Source organism: Balaenoptera ricei, chromosome 7 (assembly GCF_028023285.1).
Source record: "Balaenoptera ricei isolate mBalRic1 chromosome 7, mBalRic1.hap2, whole genome shotgun sequence".
NCBI lineage: Eukaryota > Metazoa > Chordata > Mammalia > Artiodactyla > Balaenopteridae > Balaenoptera > Balaenoptera ricei.
The window spans coordinates 105,666,210-105,691,784 of NC_082645.1; positions in this window are offsets into that span (position 1 = coordinate 105,666,210).

Here is a 25,575-nt window from a genome sequence, read left to right on the forward strand (position 1 = left end):
ATTCACTCAGTTATGTGGTCTATTATATTATATTTAATTTCTGTTAATACTCGTAACAAATACTCCACTCCAAGATAATCCTAAAGCTTCTTCCTTCCTTCCTTCCTTTCTTCCGTCTTTCTTGCCTTCCTTCCAGAATTATAGATAGCCTACTATGTGTCTAGCACCTTTTCAGAGATGGAGTCAAACTGTGGTGTGTAAATAAAAATACCACCATAACAGACCAGATAAACATATGCACATATAGGTCTCATACAATACATCTGAAAATGTTGCTGTTATTAACAATATTATGTGTCCTATAATTCTCACCATCTGTAGGATGTGTATTTCTTATTGCACAGATGGCTTATCTTGAATTGTCTATAAATTTCCTTAAAGCAAGAAGAGTTGGTTTCCTATTTTGGATGGTATGGCCTGAATTTTTAAATCCCTTCCCCAGAAATTATTACACATTGGCAAAGACATCTGGTCACTTACCTGGTAAATATAGGACTCTCAACAAAGTCCACTCTGACGCATGGCAACATATGCCAGATTTGCCAAAATAGGTCTTGCAAAACCAGGTGGCACCTGCTGAGCTGCTTGAATCCTCCCACGTCCTTTATGCTCTAACTTCCTCAACTTCTTCCCATTTACACCAAAGTCACTTTTTTTCTCTGGCCTCACAGCCGCCTAAATCTATGCTTTCTTGCTTCATTTGTTCATAAATAAGCATAGTGATTTTTTTTTTTTTGCTTCTTTTGCATAATGTTCTCAAATGCTTTTCCAACCTCAAGTTTATTCCAATTTCTGTAGTGATTTTCCTGCCATGAATTCCCATTTCTGATTTCTGGATAGACCACTGGAGAAGCAGTGGATCCTCAGTTCCAGCTGAAACACTTGAGCCCAAAATGTACCAATAAAGATTAAAGGCAAGTTCTGATTTTCTGTGTGTTTCTTTTCTAAGAATCTAAAAGTAAAGCAAAGGAATTGTAAGGCTATCTCAACAATTTTCTCCCCAAAGAGGAGCATTTCTAGACCTAGTGTAGCTAAACAATTTGTTATCTCAAGAGCTGGCTGAGAATTCCCATCTTTGGCAGGGAAATCAGGACAGCGAAAATGCTTGAACCTCTCAAGATCTAGACCCCAAGCCCTAAACGGCCCCAGGTCTCCACAATGGGAGAGGTTTGGGGCCTGACCGCTGTCCCAAGACAAAAATTACACCTTCATACGTGGATACAAATTTTTTTGTATGCTTTTTTCATGCTCATCTTCACAAAAGGGAAGGGTAGAAATAGAGGGAAACACGTTTGATTGGGTAAAACAGGACGGCACATTTGTTATCAAGGAATAAAGGATATCACAAGGAACCTACAAGGCCCATCAGGCAATCAATAGATCGTTACTTTTTCTTCCCTTCATATTTTCAGTTTATAATAGCAATAAATACATTGATGCATGAAATTTACTGGAGGATAATATCAGCTGGCACTTCTGACCAGAAGCTGAACTATGCAACCTCATACCTTCCCCACTGTCATCAACTCAGATAATGCCGTGAGCGTGGTTATTAGTCCCCAAATGACATTTAATTATAGTTCTAAATGGAGGTCTCATGGTTATTCTTCTAAATCGAGGTATGCTCAGTGAGGTCTTTGTAAAATGATTCAAAATCCATTAAGCGGTTGAAGAACATTGTATCTGTGTTTTTGGTTTATCTCCATGGGTAAGAGAAACTGCTTGGCTTATATTTCTTTTTCCTAAACCTTTTCCTTCAAACTTACGAAATAACTGAACTGTGTCCTTCATTGCCGAACCCAAACTGCATCACCAAAACATCATCTGCTAAAAGGTATTTTCTACAGAGATAGTCAAGTGTACACGTAGCACATGCACAACGAAATGTTTGTTCTGCATCCTGTTTTGGATTCTAATAAGACACAAGAGTGAAGAGTCTGACATATGGTTACGAAGCTCATCAAAAATTATTCTGGATGCTACATATTTATTATTGCTCATCATATTATCTCTTACTTTCTTTTCTATTTTTCATTTCCTCATGAATTCTTTTTAATAACTACTTCTTAAGGGTCATGGTGAGTTTTCACTTTTTTTCTAATAAATTGTTTTTATGCAATTATTTTGTATAATTCACATTTTTGCGCTCTTTTATTTTTTTATTTTTTTTAAAATTAAGATTTATTGGAGTATAGTTGCTTTACAATGTTGTGTTAGCCTCCACTGCAGAACAAAATGCATCAGCCATACACATACAGGTATCCCCTCCCTTTTGGACTTCCCTCCCATTTAGGTTACCACAGCGCATTAGGTAGAGTTCCCTGTGCTGTGCAGTATGTTCCCATCAGTTGTCTATTTTATACATAGTATCAGTAATGTATATGTGTCAACCCCAGTCTCCCAATTCCTCCCACCCCACTTGTGCTCTTTTAAATGAAAGTTTGTAATATAAAAATTGACCACCAGGTTCTTGTTTTTCATTTCACTTGTCAGCTTTAGAAACACCAAATTACTTATACATAATGATACATTTTTAATGTACTTTTTCTCTATAAGCTCCATGAAAAAAAAAAGGAAGTTATCTTTTTACCAATGAATCCCTACCATTTCACATGGGTTTGGCACTTAGTAGCCACTCAAATACTTGCTGAATGACATTTGACTGAGTGCATACAGATTTGATATTTTGTAACTATGTTGACCTGCTATATATTTATTTATGGTGCCGAACCAGTCAGGGTAATCAGTGCCAGTTTTTAAGTCATTTCTTCTGTATATATTTTATCTGTTCTATTAAAGATGGATTTTAAGATAAATGAAGTCTAATGTAGAAAATAAAATGATTCTACCTAAAATATTGTGAAATAAAAGGAATGCCTGGTTCCTTGGTGGCGAATTTACACTTCAAAGAATGAGCCTTCACATTAACTAAGAAAATTTTGTACCTGCAGGCTCCCTTTTATCTGACTCTTTATAAAACATTCAAATGATTTTTTTCACCCCTTACTCTGACGATGGGCAAGTCTCAGTTTTCTGAACCTGTGAAATTGGGCTAATAGTCATATCTCTTCCACAAGGTTGTTGGAAAGACAAAGTGAAATCAGAAACCTTGTCCTTTTCACCTGGGCCAGTCACATAGCATGGATTCCCCACAAAGCAGCTATTATTTTGCTTCTCTCTCTCCTACTCCTTGCTCTGCAGCACTCGCTTCCTGACCTGGCGTGATCAACAATCTTGCCAGACAATGCTGTCCCAGGGGCTGATGAAAGGGCTTCCTTCTATCTCTGGTTGGAGATAAGAACAGCAGATGATCTGCAGTAAAACAGAAACCTAATGATCTCAAGTCAAAAGAGGAAGATTTCCTTTTACCGGCAGCAATACCTGGGCAATTTCACGCACCTTGAAAGCCTGCAGCTTCTAATGGAATCTCCAAGTAGCTATTTTTTCCCCTGCTGTTATAAAAGAACATGAAGGCCTAATTAGCCGGGGGAATCCAGTACTATTGCAATGACGCAGTTCGCTCTTCTTGCTCCGGCCTCTGGGTCTGCCATCACACAGACATGATTCGAGTAGCCTCCACCCAGAGACTGCAAGATCTAGCTCCCCACTTTGACAGCTTTGCTGACAGTTTACAAAGCCAAGCAGCCCAGAGGAGCAAAATTGAAAAGATTATTTGAAATCTGCTTCTGTGATTAGTAGAGACTTCACAGGAGGAAGGGCATCTTGTCCTTTCCTGATCCCACATAAACATTCAGGCAGGTACATGGGAGAAGGACGTGTAATTGCCTCCTGGCCTGTCAGATCCCTGTTGTCTCTGCTTCTGATGGCTTTGGTCTTGTGGCTTAAGAAAAACGAGGTTTAACACTTTCCCTGTAAATTAGGAAAGCAACCCATTACCCCTGAGGGGCTGAGCAAAGGTGGGATTAAATTGTAAACCAGAGGCTTTATGAAATAAACCAAGAGGGTAATTTACAATAGCAGTGTTTTTCATCTCTAGGAGGGTTATGCCTATGGGTCCTGCAAGAAGGCCCAAATGATATCTACTTTGTGTCAAATCAGCACTGAGACCACCGAATAGTTGATCTCCTCTTGTTAATTTGAATTAAGTGATCAGCCATTTGCCATAGAACTATTTTTCTCTAAGTAAACACAGTCTTAGAGACCTGGTCATAGTTAGACATCAGAGGTCAGAAAGTAGACTATGGTTCTTTATTCTGTTTTTATTGTCCTTGGATAGAGGAGGCAGTGGAGTAGAGTACAAACCTTAGGATTTGAGTTCACAAACCTGGGCTGGAGTTGCATGTTTACTTATAAATGTGTGATTTTAGGTATGTTACTTAAATTCACTGGGTCTCTGCCTCTTCATTTGTAAAATGAGAATGGTAACTGTCCTTAATACCAACACCCCGGATTGCTGTGAAATGAAAGTAGTGTAGAAAAACTGGACTTGAAAGTAGAGAGTGAGTAGTTATCATTGCTGTTATTAGAAGTGAAAATTAGACTATTTTCTTTTTTTTTTTTAAATATGACCTTTAAAATACTGTATAATGAGAGGATGTGGTATTTTTTTAAAATATTTATTTATTTATTTGGTTGCACCGGGTCTTATTTATGTATTTATTTTTATATTTATTTTTGGCTGTGTTGGGTCTTCGTTTCTGTGCGAGGGCTTTCTCCAGTTGCGGCAAGCAGGGGCCACTCATCATCGCGGTGCGCGGGCCTCTCACTATCGCGGCCTCTCTTGTTGCGGAGCACAGGCTCCAGACGCGCAGGCTCAGTAGTTGTGGCTCACGGGCCTAGTTGCTCCACGGCATGTGGGATCTTCCCAGACCAGGGCTCGAACCCGTGTCCCCTGCATTGGCAGGCAGATTCTCAACCACTGCGCCACCAGGAAAGCCCCTAGACTATTTTCTTTAAGTAAAATATAACCATTTAAATAAGTATTTGTTGAGCAACTTTTAATAATAGGCAGTCTTCAAACTCAGAGAAATAATGGTATGAACCTTACTTTCATCATGACACAGCTGAATGACACTGGGTAAGTGATCTAACATCTCTGGGGCCTCAGCCTCCTCATCTGTAAAGTGGGGCAATAATAGTGACTCTAGGGAGCTGGGTGGGTTTAGTGATGATACACGTATCAAGCATCAGGCCTAAAGTCAGTTCTCTTTGCCTGTTACCTAAATGACACTGGTGTGGGCACAGAAGACAATGCCAGTAATGCAAAGAACAACTATTTTGTAAACATGAAAGGAGGCAACAGTTCTCCTCATCCAGCCTCTGAAATGTCTTCCTTCTTCCACTTACCCCTCCTTCAAAACTAACTGCTAACTGCTTATCCTGGGCAATCATAACTGAACAAACATCTAAACCGTTAAGTGTGGACCAGCAGTGGAAAATCAGGGAATTCTTTTTAAAAGTTCAAAATGCTTCCTAAATACTAAAAGGATCTGTTGGCCAGGCTGAGAAGCCCAACTCCATCAGTAATTGTAGGACATGCATAGACACTTACACACTATGAAATGGGTTTGTTGATTCCAATAGATATTACTGACTCTGTCATATGATGGTGTGGGAAGAAACTCAGTCATTTGTATTTGGACATCATCCTCTGTTTTGCTTTCTGTATTTTCAGGCTCTGGAAAGAAAAAGAATTTTTATCTAGCTTTGCTCTCTGACATGATGTAGAGACTGCACCAGGGCTAGTCCCCAGATTCAATTTCTGAGTTCATTCACATTTACTCCTAATAAATTTACCTAATTTGATTACTTGTGCTGTTTTTATATAGCAGGTTAAAGCAATTTGCCTAATTCTAAATTTGATTATTCTTTTTATTTAGAAGCAAATTTGTGGAAAACCTATCACGTCAGTGCTTTGGAGGGGGTGTTAACCATTAATGAGATGAAATCAATTGGCTTTTAGATACTTTTCTTGTTGGTATGCAACAAATTGGCCTTTCTGGCACAGCAAGGTTTGGCCTTGCCTACATGGACAATTGTCTGTGACCCTGTTCTTGAAACTTTCTGCTGATCTTGAGTGCTCTCAGTAAATCTTGCTGGTGTTTATGAAGTATTTAACTCTGTTTCTCTCTCTCTTTTTAAATTCTCTAACTAGCCTCTGCTGGACCACCTTATGCTTATAAAGTTTAGTTTTGGGGTCAGTTATGACCGCCAAAGAGCAGAAGTTAGCAATTAGTTCTGAGGGAGGGGGCAGGTAGAAAAATGAAATTTCTATCAGAATTCCAACAATTTGACATGGTTGAAAGGGCAGCACATAGAAACTCCCAGCCCTGTAGGTCATCTTAGCTGAGAGGGAAAGATTGAATCAATGCTGACAGTACTTTCTACCTCCTTTGCACATCAAAAGTGTTTTGGACTTTTCAATGCAGCATTTTCCAAAGTATAAGAAACTGCTAAGATAAGAAAGAAAGGAGAGCCCTCCCTGCAAGAGTTCTGATTGTTTTTCAGTCTTAAAACATCTTAGAAGTAATAGCATAGGAGTTAAAAATGCTCAAATAGCTCTTTTAAGGGTATGCTCGTGTGTGGTTTAGTTTAACAAAGTCTGTGACCCAAATGGTCAATTTTTAGTGCTCTGTCTTTAATTCGTTAGAACCCGATGGTGTACTGACAGCCAAGGTAAGGATGTCCTTGAAGGCAAACTTGGATGTATGTCACGTTTTACCTATCCTTTCACCTATAAAAAAGCTATTTGTTTACTGTTCCCAGATCTTTCATTTTTCTATGCTTTTCTGTTGACAGTAAAAATGTCACTCAGGATGCAAAATCCCCATGAAAAAGAAAGAAATCATAGCTATGAATTTGGCATCTGGGGTAGAAAGACAATAATAATACCACTAGCAGTGGTGGGAATTGTTGTGATGGTAGTTAACATAGAGCACTCACTACGTGCCAAACACCCTCTGAACAAAAAGAAATTGTCAGCTAATTATGGTGCTGACTTTGAAGACTCTCACAGAGTGTGAGCTTGGCTGAGCTGGAGCTGACACTCAAGGTTGAAAGGGAAGAAAAAGCAGACAGAAACCACCATAACCGAAGGGTGGTAATAGACATACAGGCCAGGCTGTTCCCACTGCTTTATAGATACGGTCATATGTCATTCTTACAACATCCCTAGGAGGTAAGTACTGTAGGTCACAAGCCCCATCCACAGTCCTGAAATCCAAAAAGCTCTGAAGCCTAAAAGGGTTTTACTGGGTCTGTGGCCAACTCACTTGATAGCAAAATCTGACCTGAATTGGTGTGAAGCTTACTTATGGTCTTTATCCCAGTTGGTGTGAATATCCAAATGTTTCACTGCAGACATGGCGTAAATAGAGGGTGTTTGCATAAACCTCCGTGAGGCAGCTACATAAAATACAGTATGTGAACCTCATGAACTATCTACCATCTTAAAGTTCTGAGATCTGAAATACCTCTGGTCCAAAGATTTCAGAAAGGGATTGTGAACCTAATTTATAGATGAAAAAATTGAGGCTTTGAGAGGTTTAGAAAACTTCACAAGATCAAACAGCTTTTGTGTACAGTCATTTCCTCAATAAACCTCATGTAAACCAAGCGATTATTGGTGTGATTGGGGGCAACTAGTGAGGATTACAGTGCAGACAAAGTTAGGGAATTGCTTTTGTTTCCTAAACCTTAACCCCTGCTCTGACTATAAACAAAGATTGTAAATGGAACAAAACAAAACAAACATAAGCAACTCCAGTGGCATGATTTGTGATAGCAAGGGGGGATTATAAAGCCTGCTTGAACACTTCAGAAGCCGTCCATTCTGAGTCTGGACAGTTTTCATCATTAAATGAGATCCATTTCCCTGTAACTCATACTCATTTGTCCTGGTTTTAGCATCTGAAGGACAGGGAGAAGGAAAGAGTGACTTTGAGTTATTGGATTTAAGATGTTTTTATGTGAAGGACTAGAAAAACTACACAAGGTAGTTTACAAAAGAGTCGGGGTGAGCAGGGGTTCTTAAAACGATACAGAATCATCTCAGCTAACCTGATTCTGGACTTTAGAAACTGGAAAGTCATCAGTTGTTTTTGTCTCCATCACTTTCTCTGGGCTTTCATCCTCTTATCTCTTCTTCCCAAACATTTGCTTCTTTCTTGTTTTTACAGATTGGATTCATCCGACAAGCTCCAGTAACAATGACTTGCCATTAAGCCAACTCTGATCTTGTAGCCAGTTCCACTATCCTCAACCATCTGACTACATTTTCTTTCTTTGGGTTTTTGAGAAAGGGAATCTGAGACATGTGGCCCCTGGCACAATTGCTGGGAGCCAAGAGAGCAGGGTCCTCTTATGTAAACATGGGCTCCAAGTCAGCGTCATTCAGCAGGTGTGTATCTCTGGACCATGTGCTGTTGAGAAGAGGGACACTTATAAAGTCAGGGCTAAGCCGTGCTCTGAAATTGCATTTTCAGCATTTGTGCCAGGCATTCTTCTGGGGACTTTGCCTTCTCTGGCACATTAGTTTTTTTTTTTTTTTTCGGGAACAACACAAAATAAAATCACTCCTTCTTTCACCTTACAGATCTTCAGCTATCCTATTCCACCTAGGTGTTCGTAGATCTGAAACATCAAGTGTCTTTCATATAGCATGTTCTCTACCAGCTACTCTCCAATTTGCCAGTCCTGCAGAAACAGTTAATATAAACTTCAAAAATCTTGCTTTAACCCTAAATGGAGCATCTGCAGTTATGACAAAATATATGACTATGTTTTCTGATCATGAAAAGTTTCAGATTCTGCAAATGATTTCTGGATAGATATTGATTCCATTTGTAGACGTTTATAGATCTTTACAAAATTTTTCATCATCTTTTGTTAAAAATAATGAATGTTTCTGATTCATTATGACAAAAATATAAGTGAACCATTTTATGATAAGAAAAAGTCTTCAAAGTCTATTTTATTCTCTCTTGCTTAGACCACATACAGACACCTGTATTACCACACACACAAAATAGAGATCACGATAGAAAGATGTGCAGTTTGCTTTAACTTGTTTGAATGGGTCACAGATAGATGCCTGCTATTTCTGAGGCTTTGCTACTTCTGGGTCATATAGAGAAGCTTATGTGAAATAGAAAAAAACAATTGATTGTTATGGTGTCATCTTACTCTGGTTCAGTCTAGAGGTGAATGAAATCTTAAGAACAGAAAAAAAAAAAAATTAAATCGCTTAAATGGCCTTGAAAACCTATCTCAAAGAGTTTGCAATTTGTTACCAGGCATTCCCTTGTCTCTGTTGGTAAAAGCTTTTCTCTCATTCACTTGTTTATTCCCTCAAAGCTTAGTTTGCCATTTAAATCAAAATGACTTAGATGAAGAACTCGATCAGTGAGAATAAATTTACAGGTTTTCTCCTGAACAGAATATCTTATTTTTAAGGTGATAAACTTAAAAATATGTTCAGTTCAATACCTGTGCTTCTCATTTCTCTTTCTAAATGATAGCACAATGTTATGTCATCTGCTGGTAAATCACTGCAGCATTTCATTCCAGAGCTGACAGGATTTTTAATGGTCCAGAAAATGACACCACATATATCAATCTCAACACATCTCACCTGCACTCAGGTACAAGGCGGTATGGAGTCTTACTGATTTTTCTCCCTTTTTTTCCTAATGAGTTTGGAAGGAACTGTTGTTTTGGGTTCCTTTGCTTAGGACTCCTATTGGCTTGCAAAGAGAGATAAAAGGTCAAAATTACAAGTATATTTACTTATGCGTGTGTGAGACTTGGCAAATTAACTACAACATGAGCTAGCAGTTATTTTTTGGTAATAATGGTCGCAATATTGAATTAATGTGGATTGAAGAAAATCTGCAGCATATGATACCAGTACAAAGTACTTCTCATAAATTTAACATATTCATTTTAATTTCCAAACAGTCTTGGAGTTAACATGACTACACGTCAGGGTACCTGGAATCTGGGAAGTTGGTGACGTCACTTGTCTTGGCAAGACTGCTCTTGTGTGTTGAACAACAAAAGCGTCCATCCAACTAAAACCATGTTTAATATGATGTTATGTTTGCCTGATAAATAACAGGGCTCAGTCAAGTATAAATGCCTTATATGTGGTAAATATCCTATAAAGAAAAGGATTCAATAGGAGATGTTCGTGTTCCGTGTAGAGACATGACCAAGAAAATATTATAGAAAAGTTAAAAAAAAAGAGAGAGAGAAAAGACCAGAGAAGATTGCTGTCTCTTTCCTCAGCTATTCCACATCCACAAATTTCATAAATGTGAAAAAATGCTTTCTTGAATGCATGCCCACTTTAAATAGAAAAAAATATATAGGAAACAACAGATACGTTCAATACCGGGGAATAAAAAAATAAGTTCTGATACATCCGTATAATGGGAAAATAGAGAGTCTGAAAATCATGATGATGTAAAAAATATTTAATGGTATGACTTAGTAAGTGATGAAAGTAGGGTTGTAGAGTATTATATGTTATATTTTAGCATTTTAGTAGAGACAAAATATGTACTCTATAATTTTCATGCATGAGTATATGTATAGGTGCAATTATAAAGAGATATTTCCTAAAATATTAACAGTGGAAATCTCTGGATGGTGAGATTATCAGTGATGGCCCCCTTCTTTTTGTTTCTGTGTATTTAAATTCTCTAAAATGAGGATGATGTATTACTTGTGTAAATAAGTTAAAATAATTGAAATCAGGAACAAAGCAGTAAATACATTATGATCAAACAAAGGACACAAACCAAGATGCCGATGATGGTAATCCCTAGGGAACGGACCATGAATGCTTTTATTTTTTTCCTTTCACCTGTTTATGTTGTCAAAGTTTTCCATAATAAATATATATCAATTTAGAAAAAAAATTAATAAAGGTGTGGGTAGTCTGCATTTCTCTGCTTTCAGTGACCTAAATTTAGCAACCCATGATAATTATCAAAATAGTAAGGAGGATTAACTGTAAGATTTTATAAGGACTTTGCTTAGAGGATATCAATGATCATAGGAAGAAATATTTGAGCACTTGCTTTGGAGCTAAACCTTCCCTGAAGTCTCAAAGTTCAAAAGATAGTTTCTTTTTTTTTAATGTGACTTTAACTTCTTGAGCAATGGCTTACGCACCCATGACCCATGTGGTATCATGTTGGGAAAAGAACTGATGTGAGGTGTGTCAGGTGAGAGCTAAAAAGAAAACAAGATATAGCTGTTGACCTTGATGAGGTTACAATTTGTTGAGGCAAAATTTGACTACAATAATGACTAGGGTTTTATGTGTGGTTTATGGAAATTAGTTATGTTAGGAGGGCATAATTAGATAACATTTCAAAGTAACAAATAACCAAGGGCATATAAATATAGCAAAGACACGAGCCAGGGAGAGAGGAGGATCCCATGCTACTTTGAGGAAGCTCACTGCAGTACTTAAATCCATTGTAAGAGGGCCAATCAACTTTCGCTGACATAACATAACACCCAAGAGAATAGGAGATGGGTTGTGATTGGGTTCAGAACCATAGACAATATGCCAAGATTCACCCTAATGTGAATACACTTCTTTCCTCTATAAAGTAAACATTTACTGAGCACTGGCTTTCATCCCTTGTAATCTGGAGATTTGAGGTAATATGCCAGCCAATACCAATATCACAGACTCATTTCACTTACGTTTTAACTTAAAGAATTAAAAAAAAATTAATCCTAAAACAATAATGGATAAATGCAGAACTGAATTCTGGAATGAATTTATTCATACAATAATATTTTATTAAGGGACTACTATGTGCTCACATGGTCTTAGGCTCTGATAGAAGAAAGTGTCTAGCCTGGTAGAGCTTACATTCTGAAAGTGTGGGTGGTGAGATGTATATGAAAACAAAGATGTGTTTATGGTATATGCTTTCTGTGATAAGTGCAATGGAAGAAATGAGATAGGATGAGGAGAATAATGTCATGGTGGGAATCAGGAATATGATCGTCAGGAAAGGTGATTTTAAGCAGAGACCTGAAGGAAATGAGGGATGAGGTGATCAGATATCTTAGAAAAGAGTATTCTAAGCAGGGGGAACAGTAAGAAAGAGGTCCCTGAGGTGGAGGTGTGCTTCATGGCTTCCAGGTTCCTGCTAACGTGGCAGGAGTTGAGTGACTGAGGGGAAAAACATTAGAAGATGATGTGGGAGGGGAGGAGTACAGAATTCGGCTTTCATGCTGAATGGGTTGGAAATCCATTAAGATATTAAGCAGAAGAATGACTTGATCTGACTTGGATTTTAGGAGGCTCCCTCTGGGTGTTATGCTGTGGGTAGACAGTAAGGGGTACAAGGGTAGAGACAAGGCTGGGATAGGAAAACCAGTTGGGAGGCTCTTGTAAAATTCTGGACAAGAAATGATGATAGCCTAGACCATGGCAGTAGCAGTGAGAGTGGTGAGAAGAGGTTAGAGTCTGGATAGCTTTGTCAGGATTTGGCAATGCCCGTGGGGTGTTAGAGTCAAGGATGGCTATAAGGGTCTTGGTCTAAGCAAATGAAAACTTGATCTGCTATGTATTAAGGTGGGTTGGGGAGAAAGAAATTTTGTGTGACTTCTTAAAATGAAGCTAAAGACTTCAACGGCATTTCCAGCTTGTGACAAGACCCATTGTGTTGCTCTCTGAAGTACACATTCAAGGGTACGGTTCTTAGAGTCTGACAAGAGGGTCCTTGCCCAAGGCTCTGCTCTGGTCTTCCTTCAGCTCTACCCCTTCCCATGGAGTAAAGTGTCCATGAGGCCAAGTGGATATGCCCATCCAGAGGCCACCCTTCTTCTAGAACATGCTCCAGGTAACCAGAACTCCCGAATTCCCTTCTCAATGGCCCCGAGCCCACTTTCAGGGCTGGCGTGAGCTTCTTCCCAGGGTCCATCCTCCTGAGGCAGAACACACTCCCATACATGCGTCTCTAAACCACTGGTTGATGTTTGCAAGGTGTTTGGATGGAGCTGGGGTCTCCACACAAACAGCCATGAGCTCCGCAAGGTGCAGCCAGAGTCTGGGATGAGAAGAAAGGGGAAGGAAAGCAGGCTGAGTGCCACAAGGTGTCGCAGCGGCCTGCTCTCCTTGCCCGGCCAGTTTAGAACTCAAAGGAGTCCGCCTTCTAGATTATAAAGGTATATTTGCCAAGGTAGGAGACAGAACTGATTTTCTTAAACAGTCGTGAGCTTGATTTAGAATATGAATTTCAACATTTTACTGCATATGAATGTCACTAGGTAGGTGTGGAAAATTTATAGGATTAAATAGGGTCCTTGTCTTTAAAGGTTTTCCTGGATTAGTCCTCTGTCTCACCAGACATTGCTAAGCCTCCTGTCTTGGGAAACACCCTGAGTACGTTAATCCTGCTGTGTGGTAATTGCCTGACTTGCTTCTCTGGTTCTCACCAGCCTGTGAGCTCCCAAAGGGCAGAAAGAACGATTTAGCCCTCCTTAACTCTGTGGAATCCAACAGAATGCCAAGCTGATGGACAATGTTTATGGGGCAAAGGAAAGGCAGGTGGGGTAGGGAAGAAGAAAGGAAAGAGATGATCTGATTATCAAAGACCTAGTGGAAGAGATTAGACCTCGTAGTGATACCCATAACCGGAGGGACAAAATGATTTGTGCTCCAGGTGAAATATGTGAAATGCTAAGGCAGTTCAGCAGTGAACATGGGCCTTTAATGTTTCCTGCTGGTGTGATTCAGTGGCCAGAGCATACGGCTGACCATGGATGAGTCAGGTAACCTACCTGCTCTGGTCCTCCATCTGTAAAATGGGGCTTATCATACCTCACAGGGGTGTCGAGAGGATACACGAGATAATATATGCAACAATTCTTTTACTTTTTTAGAAGAAAGACACTATATAAACCTAAGGTATTATTATCATTCATTTTAACTTTGGAATAGCACCATCCTGTCATTTTTGATCCCATAATTACAATACATCAGGTAAGCACAGATTTTAAAATCAAGGGAGCACTGTACAATGAAGGGAGACATGAAAACTTTGTCACATGAGATCAGCCCTGACAACTTCAAAAGTGCCTTAGGGCTGCATCTATTTCCATATTAATGCAAGCCACATACATCATTAAAGAGAAATGCAAACATGTAGTATAGGCTAGACTGTACCTCTTCTTTGACAGATACACAAAAATCATCTATTCTGGCTTTGTGGGAATGAGTAACCACTAGCAGCAAGCGTTCCTTCTTGAGATGAGGGAGTGAAAGTGCTTTTTGTTTGAAACCGTGACCCACCACTGCCCAGCTGAGACAATCAGAGGTCCCTGATTCTAAAGCAAAATTTGGAATCTAACAATATTTAGCCCCCTTTTACATTAGATAATCATGCACCCTGGTCTCAGTTTTTTGAATGTGGCAATTCTTAGAAGTTGTGAGTGCTAAGTATTGCAATTTCAATACCTTTTTCTAAAGAAAATATTTAAGAAAGTTTTGGTCAAAAATATTTTCTTTCTTTCTTTGCCTTTGTCCCTACAAGAGCTCACGTGTTTCTGTTAAGTGGGGTAAAAGCAAGAACACTAGTGTAACAGTTGGGAGACCTTAGGGGTTTTTTTTCATGTTAATTCAGTTTATATTTCTTACTACTATCACACTGTTATTCTGCTCTTTTTCAAATTCTTTTCCCATTTAGGTCGTTACATAATATTGAGCAGAGTTTCCTGTGTTATACAGTAGGTCCTTGTTGGTTATCCATTTTAAATAGAGTCATACTGAGTGAAGTAAGTCAGACAGAGAAAGAGAAATATCGTATGATATCACTTATATGCAGAATCTAAAAAGAAATGATACAAATGAACTTATTTACAAAACAGAAACAGACTCACATATTTAAAGAATGAAATTATGGTTACCAGGAGGGAAGGGTGGAGGGAAGGGGTAGTTAGGGAGTTTGGGATTGACATGTAGACACTGCTCTATGTAAAATGGGAGACAGTTTTATGCTGAGTGACCTCAGACTCAGTTTCCTATGAAGTGAAAAGCAAGGGTGGGACTGAGGTCCTGTGGTCCTCTGGCTCAGTCAACAAAGAAGGACAACACCCTGTTTAAGACGTGTGAGTTGAGTGTATAGGGATTAGAAGAAAGATATCCTTTCCAGCTGCCTTTCCGTCCTTCTGTGCACCATTGTTACTCAACCATGTTTTTCGTGTCCGAAGTTATTCCTGGAATCACCATCAATTTAAGAAAGGATACTGAAGAAGACTTCAGTTGCTTCTTTCCCTGGTGGAAACCCTGCAGTGTTATGCAGCCTTAATTAACAGCAAGATGTCATTGTTTGGGCTGCAGATCAAGGTATAGCCCACGAGGTACCATTTTGGCATTCATTGCAGAGATTGCACGGTGAGGCCAGCCCTCATGTTCCTTAGGCAAGACAGTGATGCTGAGATGAAGTATACGTGGGCAGTGAGGTGAGGGCTCTCCTCAGAAATCAGTGTCTCTACAGGGACTCTTGGCTGTAAAAGAAAAAGGGTACCTGCCCTGCTCTGTGAATCGAGCCCAAGAGACTACAATTGGCCCCTTTCATCTCTCTCTCCCCTCTGAGCCTTGGGGGTCAGAGGCCACCTGTTTTTGAATACAACCGCTGGATGTATAATGTGCATTGAGCATCTTGCCATCAGAGCTCCAGTGGCTCAGGAACTAATGTTTCCTTTGGCCCAATCAATGGAAAAAAATTATTCCACAGTGGGTCTGCTGAAGATACACATGGAGCAGAAAAGCATGTAGATTTTATCTCCCAATTTTTCCCCTAACTTTCCTGGTGGTACAAAATTCAGCAACATTTAACTAGCTTTATATTTTAAAGGGGGGATAATGGGTCTATTGATACTAGGATTTTTTTTTTTATTGATGACCCCAGAGATAGCTCTTGATTAGAAACTAACATTAGGAATAGAAACGACTTTTCATTTCTACCTCATATGGGAAGATCAGAGTAAAAACAGTCTGATGGTACAGTTTAGGTATTCTCCACTGATCCAGATATGAGATCCATTAAACTCATTATGTGCCAGACATGGCAAAAGGATGTTTACAGGCATTTTTTCACTTTTTTCTTACAATCTTGTGCTGTAGCCTCAATGATAGGTAAGAAAACTCACATGAGGTGTTAGTAAATGGTACAGATGGGATTGGAAACTAGGACCTCTGATTCCAAGTTCAAGATACCTTTCCACTATACACATGCTGTCTAGAACATTCATTTGGGTGGTGCCCCACTTTTACAAAATAATTTTTCCCAGCAACCAGTGACCAGACAGGAGGTAAGGAGGGGAAGAGGCTTAAATCCTAAATGAAACCCAAATATATCTCGGTGGTCTTGAGACCAGTCTCTGTCTACTGATGCATCACCTAGGACAACACACATCTGATCTCAGAAGTCTTGACAAAGAATCTAGATCTTTATATTTGGTTTTCTTGAAAGAGCTGTATATGAGCTTAAATAGCACATTACACATCCTAAAGTTCCCAATGACTCATCCTTCTTTCAAGAGACTCCATGGTAGCTGCTCTGACTCACACACTTCTCTTTTTGCATGTTTATCTATGTCAGTTTCTCTGTGTGTGCATTTCTCTGTGTCTGTCTGACTTTCTCTTTCTTCCCCTGATACCGCCACCTTGCCAATCGCCCCTCCTCCTTTCCCACCCAGCCATTCCACTCATGTAATCCACTCCAACTCATGACTCCCACCTTCATGCAGAGCCTCCAGGGAAGTCTTGTGACTGCTATTAATCTCATGGAGAAGAGGCCCTGGGATTTTAGTGAATAAAACTCTCCATCTCATTATATAGGTTAATAAGCTCCTAGAGCATGTTCAGATCCTATGAAATATTAACGACTTGCCACAGAAGTTGTAGGCTGATATCTTATGCTTAGAGCAGTAGGAGCCTTTGCCAATTGAATATCAATCCGAAATTAAAACGAAGCATTTCTAAACGCATAATAAAAATCAGTGGGAAAATATTTGATTTCTAAATGTCTGATACAGGAAGCAAATTTTGGAGAGAACATTCATTGCCACTTAAAAAAAGGTAGATGTCAAACTAAATATACATGTAAGCTTCTCTCTAGGAAATAGATGGCATGTATTGGTTATATAGAACAAAACAGAAAATCAAACTGGAAGTCAAGTAGTAAGTTCTAGGGTTAACATTTAGTGACGGCAGGTCTTTGCAGTGCCTGATAGGCAGTAGGTAATATAAATAGCACTTACCTTCCAGTTCAGATCTTGGTGGAATCAGGTATCTTTCTATGAGCGCAACTCTAAAGCAAGGTTCCCACTGAAGTTTTCAAAACAATAGAGGGATTTGAACACAAAACCAAAGCTCTTCTGACAGAAGTTCTGATTGTATATATTCCTTGAAAATCAACGTAAATTTAACATTTATACCCTAGTGTTCTGCACTGACCTCTTATGTTAAAAATAGCAACCCTGGGCATTGAAGAAACCAGAGAAGAGTTTCTCTCTTTTCTTATGGGGCTTTTCTTTTATTCTTTTTTAACTGTGATAAGATACTTGATTGTTGCAATATTGCCATTTGAGGAGGGATACCTCACTGGTACGAGTAGCATAAGACAGAAGCTGAAGCTCTCTGGCAAATTCAAAACTGTGCAGTCAGTGTACCAGCCTCAAGCATCGCTTTGTCCACATAAGCCCTCCACAGCCAGCTGCCTTACCTACTTACAAATTTCTGAAATAATTCTCCAAAGGACTTTCATGGCCAAGGTTTTTCAAAGTCGTAGTCAAAAGCCACGGGTTTCCTGCCATTTACACAGCCTCTCTGTCAAGTCAAAGTTCTTACTACTTTTACATTTTGGGGGGATAATTTGGAGCCTTTCATGACTATCCAAACTCTTTGTGCATTTGGGAAGATCCAAGATTGTCAGATATTAACAATGTCTTTTCTCTTATGCAGATTTTAGAAAATGACTGATTGAGTTCCAGAATATAGAGAAAGTTTCAAGGAAGGAAAAAAGTAAATCACAGGAGGTCAAGTGGATTATTAAGCCATCAGCCTAATAAAGGCATCTACCATGGACCAGGCCTGGGCTCTGGATCCCTCGGTCAGAGAAAAACAGTCATGACACTGTAAACTCTTAATGGCAGGGACCATCGTTCATAGGCTGACTCCACATTCATCCTGAACTCCCTTTTTATTTATTTGCAACTAGGGAGAGTCATGTAACACAGTGCTAGGCAATGAAATATAAGCAGAAATCTCACGGGCAAAGCTAGAAGGTCTGGAAGATTTTTCTTTCTTAATAAAAGACACCAGTATAACTTGCATCTGCCTTTTGTCCCTGTCTTGAATATAGATTCTGTGCCAGGAGATGCAGCAACCATTTAGAGACCATGAGGGAAGTTCCAAGATAATGGCAGACACACTAGCTCTGACATCATTGAGTCATAGAACCAATAACAGCAGCTGTCTCCTTCTAAGTAATTTATTAGGTAATATCAAAAGACGCTCTTTTCATTAAAAGGAAAAAAATTGTAACTATATGTGGTGATGGATGTTAATTTATTGTGGTAATCATTTTGAGATATATATGTCCCATCATTATGCTGTACACCTAAAACTAATAGTTATATGTCAATTATATCTCAATAAAATATAAATTATATATTTTTTTTAAAAAAAGAAAGAAATCACTATCTATCTGATCAACTCTATGATGGTTTTCTATTTCTTGATCCAAACTCATTCCTAGAAGAGATACAGTGCCTTACCCAACACTTAGCAAAATGCCTTACAACTAGCAACTTGGAGTCAAAACATAAGAAGTCAACTTAATGGCAATCATTCTAAAACATGCTACTCCAACACCAGTTGGCTTCCTGAACTTTAGACCCATGTACCACACTACCTAAGGGGTATCACTCAGCACCTCAAACTCTTTTTGTATCAAACAGAACACTTTTTATCCTTAAATCTGCCTCTTTGAGTTTCTAATTTCAATTAATGGCACCATAGTCTCCCAACTGTTGAAGTTAGGATGCAGACACCATCCTAACTCTGTACTCTGTTGGGCTTAAACAGTTTTAATGTCTTCATCAGAGACTGATAACTCTTCCAGAGTATTTTCTTTTTAAATCTGGAGACTAGTCACATAATAAGCTGAGAAAAAATCCACAGTGACTTGTGGTTCCCTCATATCCCAGAACCAAAAAAGAAGAAGAAAGGAGGAGGAAATGGTCCACACCATGCCCTCTGGCTCATCCTGGTGCCACCAGTTCCTTGGCTTTGGTGAGAGGAATCCCTGGGGAGAGCAGAGAGGGGTCAAATATGCAGAGTTGTTAAAAGGCAAGAAGATGGGAGAAAAACATTCCTCAGGAAGAAGCTATATGAGGACCCGAATATTAAATATGTGTCTTAATGGGGTTTTTTTCCCCAAATTATACAACTTAATTCTACCCACAAGGGCATTAACATAGGTCTCTCCCTTCATTCCTCAACAGTAATTAGGACCCGTTAGTTGGAAGACCCAAACCAACCAGCTAAAGCTAATAAGGAGAATGCTTTGGTTCACCTAAGCTGCTCATGATAAAGGTGGGAGCAGAACTGGCCCTAGGGCTGACTGGAACCTGGGATCAAAATACCCAGAACACACGCTCCATGTCCCCTTCATTCTCTCAAAGCAGTAAGCCTGCTTCACACCACGGCCCTGGGCCACCAGCTTCTCAGCTCAAGCCTGGTGGGGAAAGGGAGGCTCTCAGCCTGTCTCAATTCAAACAAATCCCAAGAAGAAGGCAGTAGGAGTTTTCTGGGTCCTTGAGGGCAACCTCTGTGCTCATGAAGGACTGATTGCAACGACTTGGTTTCTAAGATATTCAATATATTGAAGCAATGAAGTATTTTTTTTTCTTTAAGCTTTTAAGTTCAGACTACAAATCTTATTCTATCTATAAATCTAATAAATTTTTAAGGGGTACTTTACAATTTTGGCAATTAAGTTCCCTTAAATGGTCTAAACCGCATTTATGAATGTGATATATACGATTTTCTTTTTAAGTACTTCAAATGCTCGACTAACAAGCCAAACTTTCCCAAGTACTTAAGCAATTCGTATAAATCTAATAAATTAAAGTTTTAAATGTTGTGACCCTAAAGTTCTCTTAAATCTTTCAATACTGTTTACAAACTTAGGCAACTTCTCTTGGAACTTTCATCTTTAAAGCATTAGTCCAAAGTCAACCACTTAATTAGACATTTAAACTAAAATCACATGGCTAATTACAAGGTTGAACAAGCCAGAATCTCTTAAACATTAAAAACACTTCACAAACATTACAGTTGCATTAGCAGACATATAGAGATTGTCTTAAGTTCAACACAGAAACATCAAAAGTGTGGATTTTGTTTACTTCATCCTCTGTAGGTAATTCTGAAAGCTTCCAATGTTGGAAAACACTTACCTGATACGAAAACAGTTTCAGAGTTCCCAGCAAATTGGAGTTACCTTCTCACTGGCTGGTGTTTCTCATTAACAAGAGTTTTAAGTCCACAATGAGCTTAGGAACTAGAAACTTTGAACTTGAGAGTCCTTGCTTTCCTGACAGGCACCTTTTCTCAGTCAGCGATCCAGAGATGCTGGGCGCATGTCCTGCAGATGGGATCCATTTGGCTAAGTGGGGTCTCCTGAGGAGAGCTAAGTGCTTACCTAATTCGTCTGTAAATTCCTTCACCTGTTTTCACTAGAATTGAGACCAGGGATTCCCACCTAATCTCCCACTTAGACTGCGTCATCCCTTGATTGGATTCAGCTGATCTATGAAGGGTTGAATTCCCGCCCTGCCTGCCGCTGGGCTACAGCTGGGGAGACCATTTAAAAACAGGAAGAAGGAGAGTTCTGGCTAGTTTGGTCACATGCTCACCTGCTGGGCCAAGCGAGCTGAACATCTGTCTATGTACCTTTTGTTTGTGAGTCCACAGAGCGGGTAGGGAAGAGGAGAGAAGCAGTAAAGTCACTGCTTACAGAACCCTAAGCAGCTCCTGCAATTATTCTCCCTCCAGCCACCCCACTCACCCATTCCCCAAACCGCCTTCCACTCTGCAGCCAGTGTGACTTTTCTCAGATGCAGATCTAGCTGTGCGTGCTCCTCTCTGAGATCCTCCCTTGGACCTTGATCATTGACACATGTGCATCACGACCAAGAGCCATCAGTGGCACCCAAGGCCTCTGCGGACGTGGCTGCTGGGCCCCTTTTCAGCCTCATCTCCTGCCACATTTCTCCCCATTTCTTATCTTTTGATCCTTCCCACAGGTACAATTTATTATATCATCTGTAATTTACTGATTTACAGGGCTCTCCATAGGCTATGACCTTCTACACCTTTCTTCTTCATATACACCAATCCCTCCACCTACAGAACCCAGCTTTTCCTTCCCAGTTTGCTACTAAACTGCTGTTCTCACTCCAGGACTCGTTCCCTTCACACCTCTCTCCCTTTGAGTCGTGGTCTCTTCGAGGGCCCTACGGCATCTCTGTGCTCCATTGCAACACTCATCACAATATTGGCAATTATTCATCAGCATATCAGCTTGCTAATTAGACCATCCGTTCCTTGAACACAGGGCTATATCTTATTTTTCTTTGTATCCCTAGCAACTTCCACAATACCTGGCATATAGATGATCTCAGTCAAGACCTCCATTGTGAAGCCTCTGGAACTAACATAACTATGAAATGTGAGAATAATTAATACATGTTATAGTGCACAATGAAAGCTCATGACTGTGTATGTATGTGTGTGTGTGTAAGAGAGAGGAAGAGAACTTAGAAACCATAGTTAAATCAATGAGTGACCATAGAACCAGCAGAAATCCTTCAAGGACTTAAGAATTTAAAATCCTTAAAGGCACAGGAAAGTGGGGGCATGGAATAGTCAAGACTTTTTAAATCCTATCTAAATAATTATAATAGCAAATACTTATATAGTGCTTACTATGGACCAGGTATTATTCACCATATATTAATTAATTTATTCCTGACCAAAATCCTATCAGATAGGCACTACTATTTTCCTCCTTCTAGGGAGAAGGAATCTAAGGTACAGAGACGTTATGTAACTTGCTTGTTCCCTAAATATATGTAGCTTCCAGTTTGAACACTCGGTGCTCTGTCGTGAGATGAAACTAGGTAAAAACAAGCCAAGAAGTGAAGACAGAATAGATAGAATGAATGGGGAATCCCAGATACGAAAATGCTTCTAAGGGATGAGACTTTTTCATGAGGGTATTTATTAATATGATTTGCTGTCTGGGATCTTATCTGAATGACCATGGCCAGTTTGGTTAGAGCACCCACCCAGTTGCTAATGGGTGAGTACCAGTTCTTACCTAATATTTGATCAGACCCATTCATAGTAGACGGTGTAGGGCAGATGTCTAGAGGGTTTGCCAAAAGCATAATTAGCAATCCCAACTACTCTTACCTAAACAAGAGAATTTATATTAGCTTTAACTGCATTAACTGGTTTTAGCTGAGATACTATTACACCAGCAAAGACCAGCTTCCAGCTTGTAGTGTCCTTGGCCGAGCATCAGGATCTCTCCAAACACTTATCTTGTCACGCCATTGTTGCACTGTCACTAAGGGTCCTGCATCTCTCCACCAGGGTCAAGCTAAGAGGGAATGTCAGAGCATGAATGGATCCATGTTTTCTGACTCTAGGAACTTCTGTCCATTTCTTTGTTTGAGTCAGTTTTGTAGTTTCTGCAGAACTGAAAGGCTGTCACTCCAACTGATCTCTCTTTCAGTGGTCAGTCCAAGCTTATGACACAGTTGTTAGCCAGCAAGACAGGAACAGTAAAGTTGCTCTTGGCTCGACTTCTGGCATCAGGACTCTCTGGGATGGGGCTCTACATTTGTGACATCAGTTGGCACCAGGAACTGACACTTGAAGCAGGGAATTAAGATTTTAGAAAATGAAGAGAGCGCTAGGGGAACAATGCCTTCCTGTTTTAATCATGTGCTGGCCCATGTCCCTACTGTCTCTTTAGTTTGAGAAACAAGGCCATTTCCCTGGCTACAAATTCAGGATGGATATGCCTCCATGGGTTATTAGGATGATGTATGCTGAGTGTGTGTGTGTGTGTGTGTGTGTGTGTGTGTGTGTATGTGTGCTTGTGTGTGTGTGTGTTGTGTTTGAAGGTGGTTGTACAAATTTCTGTAATTAATAAATGCTGTAAACTTGTAACTGTGCTATTATAAGTCATCTTCTTTCTTGATCTTGGACAGATTCCTTTATACTTCTTAATTGTGGGTCTGCTTTGAGAGTATGTTGCTTGTAAAACTTACTGAGTGATCTTGGGCAAATATCTTATTCTCTTTAGCCCTTCAGCTACTTCACGTATGAAATAAAGGGTTTGTGGCAAATCATCTTCATGATCTCTCCTAGCTTCACAGTTCTACAGTTTGAGGTGATCAATAAATGCTTGCTGATGTGTTAGAAATGCCTTCCATTTGCAATACATTCAACATCCAAGGACTAATTTGTTTAGAAATAATACTCTCCAGGGGAAGAAAGAGATATTGTGTCATGCTATTTGTGACTGGTTGTTTGCTGATCTGTTTCTCTGGCTAGGACCTAACACCAAATCAATTGACAGTAAAGGTTGCTGGTCAAGCAGAAAATAATAAGGTAACTCTTCTGTTAAAGGTAGACTACGGGTATGATATGTATAACTGATTCACTGTGCTGTACAGCAGAAACTAACACAACATTGTAAATCAACTACTCCAATAAAAATTAAAAAAAAAAATAAAAGGAGACTACAGGTATGGACGAGGGGTCTCCACACTTTCTCCAGTCTGTGTGTGTTCATTCCCCTGGAGCATCTAACGTGTTCACTGGACACTCCACGATTGGATCTCTCCCCTCTGGAATGCGTGAGTGTCCTTCTAGAATCCCATCCTCTCCTTTAGCTCTCTGATTAACTCAGATTCAAAGTTGACCCTCTGGTCAATAGAGACCTTAGAAAACCTGTAATGGCTTACCAAATGATGTTATAATGTGCTAGCCTCTTTCTTGGTCATCGTGGTGGGATTACTTTGCCTTATTAGGGAAGTCATTCTGATTCTCACAGAGTCTGATTCCAGGGACAGAAACTAAGTGCACAACATTCTTTTGGAGCACGAGCCTCTGCCTTCGCTAGTTTGGCTGCCCTCCTGCCCTGGACTTCTGCTTTATACACTTCTCACAGCTCTGACACCTCTGTTCAATATGTCATGTCATTCTTGGCTAATAAAATTGGCCTTATGCCAAGTCAACCATTCTCTCAAATCCTGGGTGTCCCATCTCATCATGTCTTCCTTTTATCACTGAATAAAACGCAGTACTGTTTGACCAATTTTATGTGTGTGTTTCTTTGTTCTGTCCTACAAACACAAACCTCTTCCAACGTAAGAATGGGTCATTTTTCTCAACCATGATTTTGTTTCTTCTCAATTTCCTACAGCTAACGAAAGTTCTAAGAAGAGATATTTTTGAGATTTGTGGCTCTTTATCCCCTTTGAACATATTCAATCACTAAGAGAAGAATTCTTATTCTTTATAAACCCATCAATTTACTTAAGAACCTCATCTTCCTCTGGGACACCCTGCCTCTTATTGGGAGCATTTCAGTTTGCATTAAGAACCAGATGTCTAGCTTCTCACTCTGTTCCCCCATTACCCTTTGAGCCAGGAAATCTGTATTATTTAGTCTTTTTTACCATATTGCCCACTGGATTTTTAAAATTAGATTTGAATACATATATAGGAATAAAATGTTAAACGTGATATCATGTACAATTTTTCATGTTTTTGGTTAATTTAGGGCAGATTTTTGTTCTTTTTCTTTTGTCTCAGTCCCCTCTCCTTCATTCTACCTACCGTTATTCCCACCACATCATTCCACTCCATCCAACTTATGTACTCATTGGAACCACATAGTATAGATCCTTTTATATTTCTCCATGTTTGTGTAGTTATACAAATATGAATACACATATATAAATATGCAGGTAGAGGCTGTATTAGCCAAGGTCTCAGCAGAAAACAGATGGCAACTTTCAATTAAGATCATTCAAAGAGAACCTAATAATAGGATATTTTAAAAGGTACAGATAGAGTATCAAAAACTCGAAGGATTGGAACTATAACCCAGGGCTGTTAACATCCTTAAGACTAAAGAAAGGAAGGAAGTAATTGCCGGAAATTAAAGGAAAGTCATAAAGAAAGGCCTATCTTGAGAGAAGCTGTGATATTCAGAGACTCAGCCAGTCCTGACCTCCCTCTCCTGCCAGCGCTGTTGATTGGCTGAGCCTGATAGGAAGTCATCCGTTTCAGAGAACCCGATGGTCATAAAGGTCAGCCTCTCAGGGTGCAGCTCAGAGTGGAGAGGGTTGAGAGTTGATGTGAAGGTGAGGAATGAAGACTCCAGTTTAGGATTGTGTTTGTTGTTGTTATTTGTCTTCCAAAAATGGGATTATGTTATTCATACTTTGCTACATTCACTTTTCTACACAACACTTGACAGATACCTT